The sequence below is a fragment of the Amblyomma maculatum genome, chromosome 6, assembly GCF_055883805.1.
Source record: "Amblyomma maculatum isolate TAMU_Amacu chromosome 6, ASM5588380v1, whole genome shotgun sequence".
Taxonomy (NCBI): Eukaryota; Metazoa; Arthropoda; class Arachnida; order Ixodida; family Ixodidae; genus Amblyomma; species Amblyomma maculatum.
This window is the reverse complement of record NC_139349.1, coordinates 45,514,689-45,527,517: the sequence shown is the minus strand read 5'-3', so window position 1 is coordinate 45,527,517 and position 12,829 is coordinate 45,514,689. Positions and strand designations below refer to the sequence as shown.

Sequence of the window (12,829 nt, the reverse complement as noted above, 5' to 3'; positions counted from 1 at the left end):
TAATTAGAATATTGATATAATACATAGCGTGATGGTTGCTTTGTGCTAGAAGCTTTTCTTCCTACTTGCCCTCAAAAGTGTTTGCCCAAATTATGGGAGAGGTAGGTTAGTACAACAGTTAGTACAATGCTCGCTTAGAAATAAGATATTTAAATAAAGTCCTGCCGCAGCCGCCTGTGTTCTTGTGCGTGTGTTCGCGAGAATGCGCTCGTCCGATGAAGTGCGGACTTTTAGTAGCCAGAAGCCATTCTCAAATTGCAGTCGACGTCCTGGAAACCAATGTGATAATCATACATCACCTTACCTCTGAGGAAACTATTATCCTTGCTGCCAATATTTCCTTTCCACTTGTTAGAAAATACTTTTAATTCCCCTGTGACAGAAATAACAGCTTAAAATGGATGTTTTATGCCGAAGCGATCGCTTGCTCTTTGACCAATGTTTAGGCCATCCCAACAGAAAAAGTCCCGTGAGGCAAGAACCTCACAAAGTTTTCACACGCAAGCTCATAGAAATCGCAAAGATCAAATAGGCTCACACTATAATGCGAATTATGGAAGATATTTTATGATAATGATGACATCATATGAGACTGTATGCGATTTTAGTGAGATTGCATGAGAAAATTGCGTGAGGTTATTACAGATTCTTTTTTTTTTTTTTTCATTAGCGATAGAGTATAAATGTTGGTTCAAAATAAGCTATAGCTTGGTTTATTAACCGCAAACTGACGTCAATCATCCTGGCAATAACGCAATAACCGTAAATTTATTGTATGTTGTTTTTAAGACCTTGCTAAAAAGTGTTGTTTTTATTCATTTCTTTTCCTGTGCCAAATGCTGCACATAAGTGTTTTTATTGAAAACTAGTGGGCGAAACGAGTTCTGTTTTCTCAACTGCCAATCCATATATCTCACTTCAAAAGCGTTCTTTAGATTTGTTTTACGTTGTCCTAACTGTTTCCGCAGAAACAAATAAATAATAATTCAGTAACTGCATTTGTTTATGCTCTAACTTCTCCTGCCTTCCAAAGAAAACCTATTAATATCAGTTACTGTACGCGAAAACTTCGCTTACAGGTGTTTGAAAGGTTTGAAGTCAAATGATTTTGGAGGAGTCTATGCCTAATTATGAATTCCGAACAAAGTAAAGAAACAAAAATAATTCTTGAAGCTAAGGTGTAAATTACCCATGGAAACAATCTTTGAAGCATAATTATGAGCTCTATTAGAGGTCCTTTGATAGAGCTGGAACTTTGTTCTAAGCAGAACTGTAGGAAATATGCAATGCTGAGTATATCTGTCACTGCTGAAAAAATTCTCATGGCTTTCAATTTCGTGCCGTTAAGCACTGCAAAAAAAAAAAAAAAAAGAAAAAGCTTGTGAATAGAGGCTGGAAAAGAATTTCTAATCGCTTCTTCTGGATCGTTATACAATCCGATGGGAACGTTGCTGGCGGTAAGGCTGCTAACGGACGAAAAATCTTCAAACAATTGTGATTTATGAGCGAAGAAAAGTAGCAGTTGAGCCCGAGTTCTCGGTTTTCTTTTCAGTCCTCGCTTAAGTTTCTCGCTGACTGCGCTCGTCGCGGTGTTCATTCTAATGCGTGCTTCAGTCGTTGATAATGCTTCGTTTGGCTTCAGTCTATCTACTTTTATCGATGAAATATTTCTATTTTGAATAGGCGAATAGAACCGCTAGGGCTTAGTATCTTTCAGCACAGCCGTTTTCGCGCATGAACAGTTAGTTTGTCGTCCGGGCCCAAATGGCACCTCCAGGAGAAACGGGACGTCCATAATAGAAACATTATTGTATCGGAAAAACGGCCAAAAAATCTTCTTTTCTATGAATACATTATGGGGGGCCGTCTGAAAGAACAATTGATTAAGGCTGTTTTTCTTCGAGGCCCCAGGACAAGGTTACAATTATTTCTGCTTTTGAAGCGACATCCGCTGCGCTGCGACGCTGCGCTGGCCTCGAATGAAAAGCTCGGACAGGTCGCTTTTTCTTTCTACACTGCCTAAACATTATCAAGAGAAACGGTATTAAGCACGCGGTATGAGGTTATCACATCCAGCCAGCACGCTTTCAAGGCTCTCGGTGCAAAAATACGAGAGATAAACAACTAAATGAGGGAAATCATTTTTAGGCGTACTTCTGCCTTTGCGCGTAAACACACATCCTTATGACCGCGCAAAGACATGACGCTAGAAACGAGGCCACCGCACCACGGCCGCTCGTGTGGTGGGCGATATTCGGTAGCTATAGTCACAGTGTTGTAAGTCGCCGCATTCCCGAATTTTCATTCGTCGTCTTCGTTCCCGAAACACTCCAGGCCAGCATTGCCTTCACGGTAGCTGCAAAATCGAGCTGGCGGAATATATCAACCCTGTCGTCACTGTTAGCTTTTTATAACCGCGCAATATCTGAGAGGGTTGTCAAAGAGGCTAAGTTCGTGGCAAGAGCAGCGAGATAGAAGCGAGGGACACTGAGCGCAGGGGACGCAATAAAAACCAGAAGCAGTTGAACGCGTTGAAACGCAAATAGACAAAAGAAATGAAGAAAGCTGAGCATAGTTTCAGCGTGGGTGCTCTCCAAGAAAAGAAGCGAGCGAAGAAAGATAAAGGCAGAGGGAAAGCTTAAAAGAGAAGAAAACGAATAGTCTGCCCCGAGATTGGACCCCAGTTCATAAGTTCAGCTTCGGCTGCATTTACCCGTGCACGCTCGCCCTGAAAAGCGGATAGTCAAGCAAACTGAAAGGACAGCCAGTGTCTCGGCAAGGTAATTCAAATAGGGTGCTGGCGCATTCGTCCTAATTTGATGGAGTGTAGTGCAGCCTGTGCCCAAGATACATGTTGGAAGGGTGTCGACGCAGGCATAGACACCCCAGTCATGCATAAATACGTATTTGTTGCAAAAGAAGGGAAGGTGCCTACATATACCTGCGCATATATATATATATATATATATATATATATATATATATATATATATATATATATATATATATATATATATATATATGACAGCTTTCTTTCTCAATAGTGTGCGGAAAGGAGACGATACATTGAGCGAAACTCACGGGTGGGTAAATAATTTGTGAATAAGGAATCCGCTTTAAGGAAATGTCATCATCACCTAGCCTTCCCCCCCCCCCCCCCCCCTTCCGGCAGGCCGAATACCTCTCCTTTAATCTACCAGGTTCTGGTGCTCACAGGCAAGTACGTATAGGTGGCCATTCCCGAAGATAGCCAGAGAGCAACGGCACCAAGATGGTGCGAAGACAGCAGGCAGAGGCGGAAAGTGCGCGATACGTGACTCGCGGTGCACGCTTCCTGAGGGTGTGCGAGGCTCGTTACAGAGTGACTGGTACTATTTGGCTGAGTTTATGTCTCGTGCTATAGCGAACTCCTGGAGACTCGTGGCGGTGGTAACGTAAGATAGAGTCATGATGAGTACCCCAGAGCCCTTGGTCTTGGCTACCGCAGTAGCTCTGATCTTTTACCATATAGCACCGGCGACGTATCTATATACATAGCACGTATCGGACCCGTCCCCTTGACTATATCGCTTCTGAAGCGCAATATTATGTTTTTTGGATTCAGGCCTCTCTTGGCGCTATTGCGCAGTATAGGTGTCAAGCGAATCCGGGCGCGCTCGTCAGAGTTGAGCTGTGCTGTTTGATTAATGAAAGTTCTGGACGACGCGCAGGAAAACGCTCATGGGCATCGCAGACTAGCTGTATTTGGCAGATTGAAGTGTACATAGTTACCCTATGTGCACCCTAAGTTCGTCGAGGTAATGGGCATGCCGAGAGAAAGGCGTTTGGTTGCACGTGTGCATATCAGTCGCCCTAGATCGGTGTTTATTGCCTTGCGTGTTTATCGCCTTCTTCGGTGATCTTCCTTTGCACGATTGTTGTACTGAAGGCGGTAGATGAGGCGCGATTTGTCTTGATAGTGTGCCAGACGACCGTTTGACGCCTCATAAGGGTTTGGCTAACGCCATCTATAAGTGGCTCCAAAAAGCTCCTCGACTTCGATGCAAATGATTTCATTCAAATTTATTAAATGAGGTATGTGCTACGAAGTATTTTTTTTTCGCCTACAGAGAAATGCGGCCGATATACTCCTAGTCTGGTTTTGATTCTGCGAAGCTGGGGTGAGAAAACTAGAGTGAAAGCCGCTGAGCGACATCGAAGTTCGGCTTTTGCCTGTGGTTAAGCACCATTAAAATAATTTTCTCATAGACCTTGAAGCCTTAGTAAGCATGCGTTACGCTTTAATCAATAATGTAATTGAAAAACCCCGCCGGGGTGGCGCAGTGGTTACGGCGCTCGACTACTGTTCCCAAGGACGCAGGATCGAATCCCGGCCTCGGCGGCAGCTTTTCGATGGAGGCGAAAAGCAAGGCGCCCGTGTGCTGTGCGATGTCGGTGCACGTTAAAGAACCCCAGGTCAGATGGTCGAAATTTCCGCAGTCCTCCACTACGGCGTCTCTCATAGCCTGAGTTGCTTTGGGACATTAAACCCCAGAAACCAAACCAAACCTAATTGAAAAACCTGTTTACGATATGCGCAATGAAAACAGAAGAACTGATTGCGACGGTTCTTTTAGGTGCTTGATGTGCTTGACTCAGACAGCTTTCAACACTACCCGCGCCACTTATGCACTTGATATTGTGCGCTTTGTGACATGAGCTGTCTGCATTTTCTTGACACCGATAAAATCAACAATTTTGTGCAGCAGTCCAGCTCAGAGCAGTACCGTGTGTATTTTCGAACTGCCTCCTCGGATGTGGCGTGATCATCTTTGTGGGGCTTTCTCGATATTGCTTTTTGGAAAAGCCGCACCGCAGTTGTTGTAAACATATGAAACATGGAGGAGTGGAGGACACAATAAGAAAGAGCTTCAGGAAGACGGGTACAAGGATATAGCGATTGGCTACTTAAATAACATTCACATGGCGAAATACCAACAGTTTTGACTTTACTGTTTGCCTTTGCGATTAACTTTCCCCTGAAAGCGTCAAAATGTGAAGAGGTTCATTTTGGAAACTCGTTCTGGTGTGGCTCTTAAGAAACGGTGCTTTTTTCTAACGTGTGCCGAAATGTGGAGCTCAAAAACTTCTGGCCAGTCTCCTCTGCTTTGCACTGATCAATTTAGGAGATGATGCGCTGTGTGTTCAGGAATTAGGTTCAGTTGTTTAGTTCTCTGAGTTATATTGACTGCTACTGTTTATTGCCGCAACCAAAAGGTTGTTTAATGCAATACATGGGCTAATATCCTCGAATGCCATCGCACTTTTCCTTACAACGAACCTAAACAATGCTTTATGGAAAATTGCAAATTAGACTCCAAAATGCTGCTTCTACTTCTTAGACTTCAAAATCCTGCTAGTTTTGTAGTCTTGAAGAAGTGTCGTGTTCTTACCATTTGTAGAAATCGCCGTTATACAATGTCCGCGTAGCTTGTTATTGGTGCTTTGCCAGCAACTTGGGTGTCTCTCAAAATAATGGAGTCATTGACGCTTTAGGTGAAAGAAGAGCTCTTGTATGGGCTAGTTGGTTCATGGTTCACAAAAGGATAAGGCGCAAAGGACGAGGAAAGAGAGATACACAAATGATCGAATCAGGTTAAACGATCCTTAATTATTGCAACAGTGCGCTTGGAACAGTGTCCGATAACAGGTAAGCCTTTTAAATTCTGAAACTACTCTTAACTGCCTTAGCAATGAGTTGTGACTGACTGGGAGTGTCTTAAATTTCTTCTTTCGTTTAGTAAGGGCGAAAACATGTTTTTTCAAGGGGTGTTTTTTCGTGCTGGCTTACGAAAAATAGGTCACTTTAAGGCACTTTGTCAGATGTCGCTCTAGACGAACTCCTTTTTTATTATACCTTCTCGCGTCAAGTGGGTTTGGTTATTAACTTTTCTTTTTTGCACCATGTGGTTTAGGAAGAAGAGATTTAAAGAAAATTCTGAGTATGCGTATCCTAATATTACCTCAGGAATATGATAACATTTGGGGGACGTCCTTCCAAAAAGCATATTCTATATACGCTGAAAAGGGCACCGTATGTATATAAGCGCATGCGAGAAAGGATTTCCTTTCGAATAAAGAGTGTGTTTTTGCAATTTTCTAACTAAGATGTCTAATTTTTTTTTTGAGATATCATCAATATTTTCTTCCTAGTAGGCTTATTTCATCTGCAATTACGCGTTTAGTAGGAACAGGTTAAACATTTAACACTGGTCTTTCTTGTTTGTAACAGTGCGCGTGAAACTGCCAGTTATGCTGAAATTACTTCAACTTCCTCCCCCTTTCATGAGAAATCATGAATAGCATTTAGAAGGGGATAACATTTCATAGACTTCTACATAGTATTGCAGCTCAGTAATCTATGTTTGAAGTGCTTATATGTAAATATTATGTCTTGCTTTTGATCATAAAAATAGCATGTCGAGGTTCGCACACTAAGAGAACAGTGGTGCGCAATTGTTTACCTTTTCTTCGGTTTATTGCATGACCACTTACGGCATCGCTCGCGCAAAAGGGCGCTTGTAATCTTCTTTCCTTTGAAAAGGACATATCTGAGTTTGAGAAAAAAAGAAGTGGGAATTTGGTCTGAAAGACCGAATGGTTTTTCAAAAATGTCTTTTCCGTGAACGAAGAGTACTTGGCTACTGGCTTTACTAAAATATGTATAAAATGCGTCCTTAGCAGTGCAAAACGTTGCGCTGTGGGGTTCAAGCGTGAACTCTGAAATCTGACCACCTATTGTGGAAATAACCTGGCACCAAGAGCGAAGATATCGCCTTTAGAAAACGAAAGCTTCCCAGCCGCACGACGTTTTTATGCTGAAGGAAGCTTTCGAGAGTGTTTCGCCATTAAAATATTCTTTCTCGCTGCTGCCTTTGTGGAGTAGACATTGAAAAGGTAGACTGTACACTTGAACACACTAAAAATATGTATTCTGGAACAGCCCATTTCAAGGACTCACAAAATGTCTTTGAAACAGCGCATAAGTTGCAAATACAAGCACACCAAAAAAAAAGTAGGACTACTACTTCGGGTTGATTTATTTTATTTTCGCCTATGTGGGGTTCTTTTTATCAACCCAAGCTTTTTACAACAGTGCATTGACGATTTACGTGTGGAGAGGTGCTTTCAGGAGCGCTGCCCATTTAAAAGGACCGTTTCTGTAGAAAACGATTCGCAATGTTGACAAACACATTACTTTACTCGTCCTTTTTAACGTGCGGCCTAATGCCACTGGCCAATCGTCAATAACTACGAGTACTACATATATTTTCAAGATGCCCAATTCGTAAATGGACAGTGAAGTTTCTGCAGCGTTCGCAGTATTGCATACAATCAACTAGTCTCGGAATCACCAGGACAGACGTGCTTCGAGCTCAACGTCTGGCACAATGCAGTTTACCCTTCTCCCAATGCACATCTGCTGTCAGGTAACACGTCCCAAGATCGCGGCAAGCCCAGGACGAAGAACACATTCACACACAATACGGAGAAGGCCGAAGACAAATGATGGAGGCAGCCCATAGAGCTGAGCCAAGGAAAACACCGCAGCCGGATGGAAGTCATTTGGAGCCAGGCCGCCGGCCAGTCCTGCGGTCGCTTGCGAAGCAGGAATGGCTGGCGAACCGGCCGCATCCCAACCTAAGCGCTGAACGAAGCAGGTAAAAAATAGAAACCGCAGCTCCAACTAGCAGACCACATTGGAGCCATCTGTGTATTGGTTGCCTCCTGGGACGCTCTGGGGCGTCAGGTAACGAAATGAAAAAATAAGAGTCTGGGCACGGCTGTCGGCATGCCCCCGACTGTGTCAGTATTGAAAAGGTTTCCGTTTCCTTTGCCCATCGTAAGAGCAATTTGGATGCGGCCACCAGTGGCTCACGTCGAGAGAGCGGTATAGCCCGCAGGTCTCAAGAAAAGTCACGTCTCGGAGCTGTTTTATCATTTCCACCTTGCGCTACGCTCTGCTTCGCACACGCGGGCGCGTTGTGCGGGCGTGACTGGGCTGACATCGAAAATAAATTTCATTGATAGCAAACGAGATTAAGCGGTGGCTTAAAGAAAGATAAACTTTCGAAGTCAGTATAGATCGTTAATAAATCTTTATATGTCCGTAAGAACCTACTTGTTTAGAGCGAACAGCCCTCACTAACTGGCCTCGTGTCGTAAAGTCGAAAACAAAAGAGAGAAAAAACAAGCGTGCCTGCTACACTGAATATATAACTCGTCTAAAAGAGATCGCCGCTAGTGCAATATAATACTTCCGCACCTAGAAGTGCAACCAAGCGTTTTCTATACCAGAAGCAGTCCTAATGCACTCCCCAAAATTTGCGTTTTCTTTTTACCAAGTCTATATAGGGAACGCTTTGTTGAAAGGACAATTTTCTTGGGAGGCGACATCTCAGCACAAGAAACGCGTCACTGCGGAACACCAAGCTTATCGTTTGCTTACAGAAGTAGACCAGGCGCAATTTCGTCTGGCGCCTTTAATTGTGCATGAGCGATTGAGGTTCCCTGATTAGCAGAGCCAAAAAGCGGTTCAATCACTTTTCTGAATGCTCCAATTCTGTGCTTTTTTCCTGCGGCTGTAAATTTAGCTAGGAATTCGCTATTAAACAGAAATTCGTCTTTCTTGGATTTATCTTTCACCGGACTCCATAAAAAATTAAAGCAGAGAAGCGACTTAGTACGGTGAACGAAAGTCTCAAAGCCGATAAAGCAAAGCCGGTAAAGTAACCTCTATAACCTTTTTATCGCTTCAGTGGAAAAAATACTTTTCTTCAGTTCAACCTAAGTTGGCCGGATGCCACCAGCGGAACAAACTTCTCGAGCCCGCCTTCAGCATAGTCGTCATCATCAGCCTGACTACGCCCACTGCATGACGAAGGCGTCTCCCATATCTCTTCAATTAGTCTCGTCATGCGTACGTGGCGGCGGCTATCTTATGGCCTGAAAAGTTCCTCATCAACGCCTTCCACCATCCTGCATCCAATGTTACGCTTGAGTTCCATTGAGATCCAGTCTGTTACCTTTAGCGGCAATCGATTATCGTGCCTACACATTAAATGCCCGGCTCATGTCCATTTCTTTTTCTTGATTTCGACAAGAATGCAAATTATTCGGGCTTGTTTTCAACTTAGCTTCTTTTCGTCGAGTCTCACGGCGTTATACCTATCATTTTACGCTATAGCGTATTCAGCTTGCTCAGCCGGAAAGCCATCTCTGTAACATAGAATTCATAACCGTAACTCAGGCAAGTGTCGGAAAGAAATAATCAGTTCAGTAAAATAAATTTGTCGCTGTCGCCATTGGCATCAAATACAGGCCCTTCTTCATGGTCGGAAAGACAGGCAATTCATAGGCAACGAATGGCTTTTGTCTTATTTAGCTAGCTTATACAGCTGGCTCGGCCGAAAAGCTGCCGGCGCACTAGAAAACACCGCATGTCAGGAATAATAGGTGGCTGCATGGAAACTCTTAGCATGGTAATTTGAGATTCTAGCGATTGATCAATGATTGGTGTGTGAGAGGCGATGAAGAGTTAATGAAGTCACTGCCATTAATTGTCTGCTTGATGAATTAAAGGAATGAAAATTTAGAGAAAAGAGGCTCGAAGTTGTCAAGATGCTTAGAATGAAAAGTCAATGCTTGGCGATGCTGATTTAAATAAATTTTTAGTGTGTAATTTATCAAATTATTAATTTAAACAATACAAAACAATGAAAAATGAGTTCGAAGGTGTCACAACATTCAGAAAAGAAATTCAATCTTTGCTGTTGCTAAGCATCGGTATATAAAATAGGAAAGTAAAAATAAATAAATAACTAATTAGTGAAAAACATCGTCCGTGTGTGGAAACGATATTACGTAACATCCCTAACGGCGATGCTTAGGTGTCTACATACTTTTCTTTCTATTGGCATAGGCCGTGAAAGGTCGTTGGTATCAAGTGCGGTAGAAGGACAGGTAGTGAACGCGTTGAGATGCATAAGACTTATTGAGGCGTTCGGATGTTAACTGATGTCACATTGATAATACACTTTAAATTTATAATAGATAAAGAAAATAAAACACAAATTTAAGAATGAAAAGGCGATGTAAAAGTTGTGTTTATGCCTATTCACAAGCTGAAGCCTAAGCGTCCTCCTAGTATTTTCCTTTCCACAGTTTTCTCCGTTATTGAGCATTTGAGTTTTCTTTCGTTAGCCTCAATGCTCCCGCACCAAAGGTGAGTATCCGTAAGATATTGGTCGTACCTATTTCCTCTTGAGGGATACAGGTCAAATGTCACTCTGCTCTGAAAATAGCTCCCAAGAGGGCTACATACTCATTTTGGCGAGCAGAAGAACGGAGGCTTAGTTTAGGCTAGTTGGTGATCATTCATGTATAAGCAACAGCGCAAAGAGACAGAGACGAGTGGAAGGAGGCACACAATGACAGCGCCGTCGTTGTGTACCTCCTTACACTCGTCACTCCCATTTTGCGCTGTCGCTTAATCATTTTGGTGAATCCTGAAGCGCAAAAAAACAACAACAAAAACAACTACAACCAGGAACGTGAGAGAGGCTCAGTTTAAAGCGCCAACTTGAAACTGAATCTTATATGGGGCAAGGAAGCATACATACAATCGAAGCGCTCCAAAGCGAGAAACAAGAAGAAACTCATGGCATGCTCATGCTATGACAATCGAGGAACGCGAATTTCTTATCTGACAAAACTCACTGATGAATTCCCGAAAAACGCACCTGCATTCCTGTGAATCAAAAGGGCCTCGATTATTTCTCGTATGCATTGATTCCTGCTCCTCGCCTCAGCAGTGCGTTCCCTGAACAATGGACTACAATTTTACTAGGGCAGTCATAGCAGTGTCCGGACAAGTTGCCCATTGTTGGTTGTGCCACATTGCGCTTGTGTTCAGCATGTCTTTCATTTAAACATCTGCCAGTTTGCCTTTTACAGACTCGGCCACAAGTCAAAGGAATAGGCTGTATGATCCCTTGTGTGCGCTCTACAAATTTACTTTTCCGCCCCTTGGTGCATCGCTTTGGGTGATTTTAAGCTGGGTTTGGGATTCTGCGCAATTTTTACAACTTATCTGTGGCAGAGAAAACCAGCCTCATATTTGCCTTCTTGGCTACCCCCCTGAGTCTGTGTGAAATTTCGCGCAAGTACGAAGTTACCATCGTCTCTCTATTGTCTGAGGGCTCCTCTGAACAGGAGGCCCTTCGACACGTTTTCACCAAGCCTTCTGCCACCGAAATAAGCACACATTTGAGATAACCAGCCTTAGTTAGGCGACCAGCCTGTTCGCTATGGGTGCTGTGCATCAAGAGGGTACACGAGTTTTTCATGGCGTTGCTAAAACCCATATTGACTATCACCATTCTGAGAAGCTTCGGTGGGATGGTGCACATGGCAGCAGTAGTTTGTTAGCCCTGAGGGTTGTAATACCATGTCACTTGGATATCCGAGCTTCTTGGCAGATAATGGCTGTTATTTTTCTGCAAGATATGATAAACATCCTGCAAATCAACAATCTGTTCGTAGTTAGGATTTATAAAGTAACATCATCATCATCATCATCATCATCATCATCATCATCATCATCATCATCATCATCATCATCATCATCATCATCATCATCATCATCATTATTATTATCATCATCATCATCACCCTGACTATACCCACTGCAGGGCGAAGGCATCTCCCATATTTCTCCAATTAACCTGGTAAAGTAATATACAATTTCTAAAAACCAATGCGACAAAATTCATGACTGCAATGTCTTCATACATAAGATACCTGCATTTTTCAATCGTCGAGACCAGCTGCTTGCATGTGTGGAAGACGGCATTGATTGTTTTGGCTTCAGAATAATGCTGGTGTATTGGTTGCAGGGCTCATAAAACTTGAATTTTCATCTTACCTCTACATATGCTGAGTGGAGAAATAGTGTATATTTACAGAAATAGGGCGTCTGCATACGGTTCTGCTTAGCGCCGGTCCTTAGCGATTTGTTTTAGTGCCCTGTGACAGGTTGATTGCCGCCAAACTACAGCAGTTTAAGGTATTTGAAGGCTTCTTGCTCCAAAGAAATTGTTACAAGTTAGCGCTTTCTCCTGTATCTCTCTTCATGCCCCGGTCTCTTTTTTTGCTCTTCAGACTTCGCCAAAATAGGCAAACTCCGCCATCTAGTCCAAGAACTAGCCTTGCGCTACGCACTTGTTATTTTTCTCGTATACCATATCTACGGAGAAATAGTTGTCGGTGGGGTTTGTCTGATCATCGCAAGAGCCAATGCGTTTATGACTTCAAAGCGTGCTGTTGCGATGTTCTCTGAGCTCACGGAATCGTGTAAAAATGGTTTCGACTGACAAGTGATATAGCCGACTGTTCGGCCCGCGTATCCCGTGAGCGTTGTTCATGTCTATCCTTTACTCTCTGGCAGTCGTAGCTCCCAGGGGTTTCCAGTAACGGCATCTATCAAATCATTCAAATCGAGCGAATAAAACCTTAGAAGGGAATTGTTATTACCGGGTACCAGTATATCTCGGCCGTGCTAAGATAGATGTACTGGTAGACTCATTTGAAAACTAAATTCCTAGAAGTTCTGCTAATGTAAAATTTATCCCAGAAGGTTTTCCGCTGCTTTTCAGTTCACGAAGCCTATTTCACATAATTTTTTTTTATTTATTGCCCATGCCGGCCACGTCTCGGTGACAATAGTTGAATTCCAGCGCGCCTGCTTGCAAAATAAGCTAGTTAAATGCCTTTCTGTGAGTGAAGATTG

General features: G+C 43.0%; 1 protein-coding gene across 1 annotated transcript in view; it reads left to right on the top strand.

The window, feature by feature from the left end:
- LOC146185632 (glycine receptor subunit alpha-2-like) overlaps positions 1–12,829 on the top strand; it is a 127,329-nt gene that overhangs the window by 75,115 nt on the left and 39,385 nt on the right. The gene's annotated exons all lie outside the window — the stretch shown is intronic.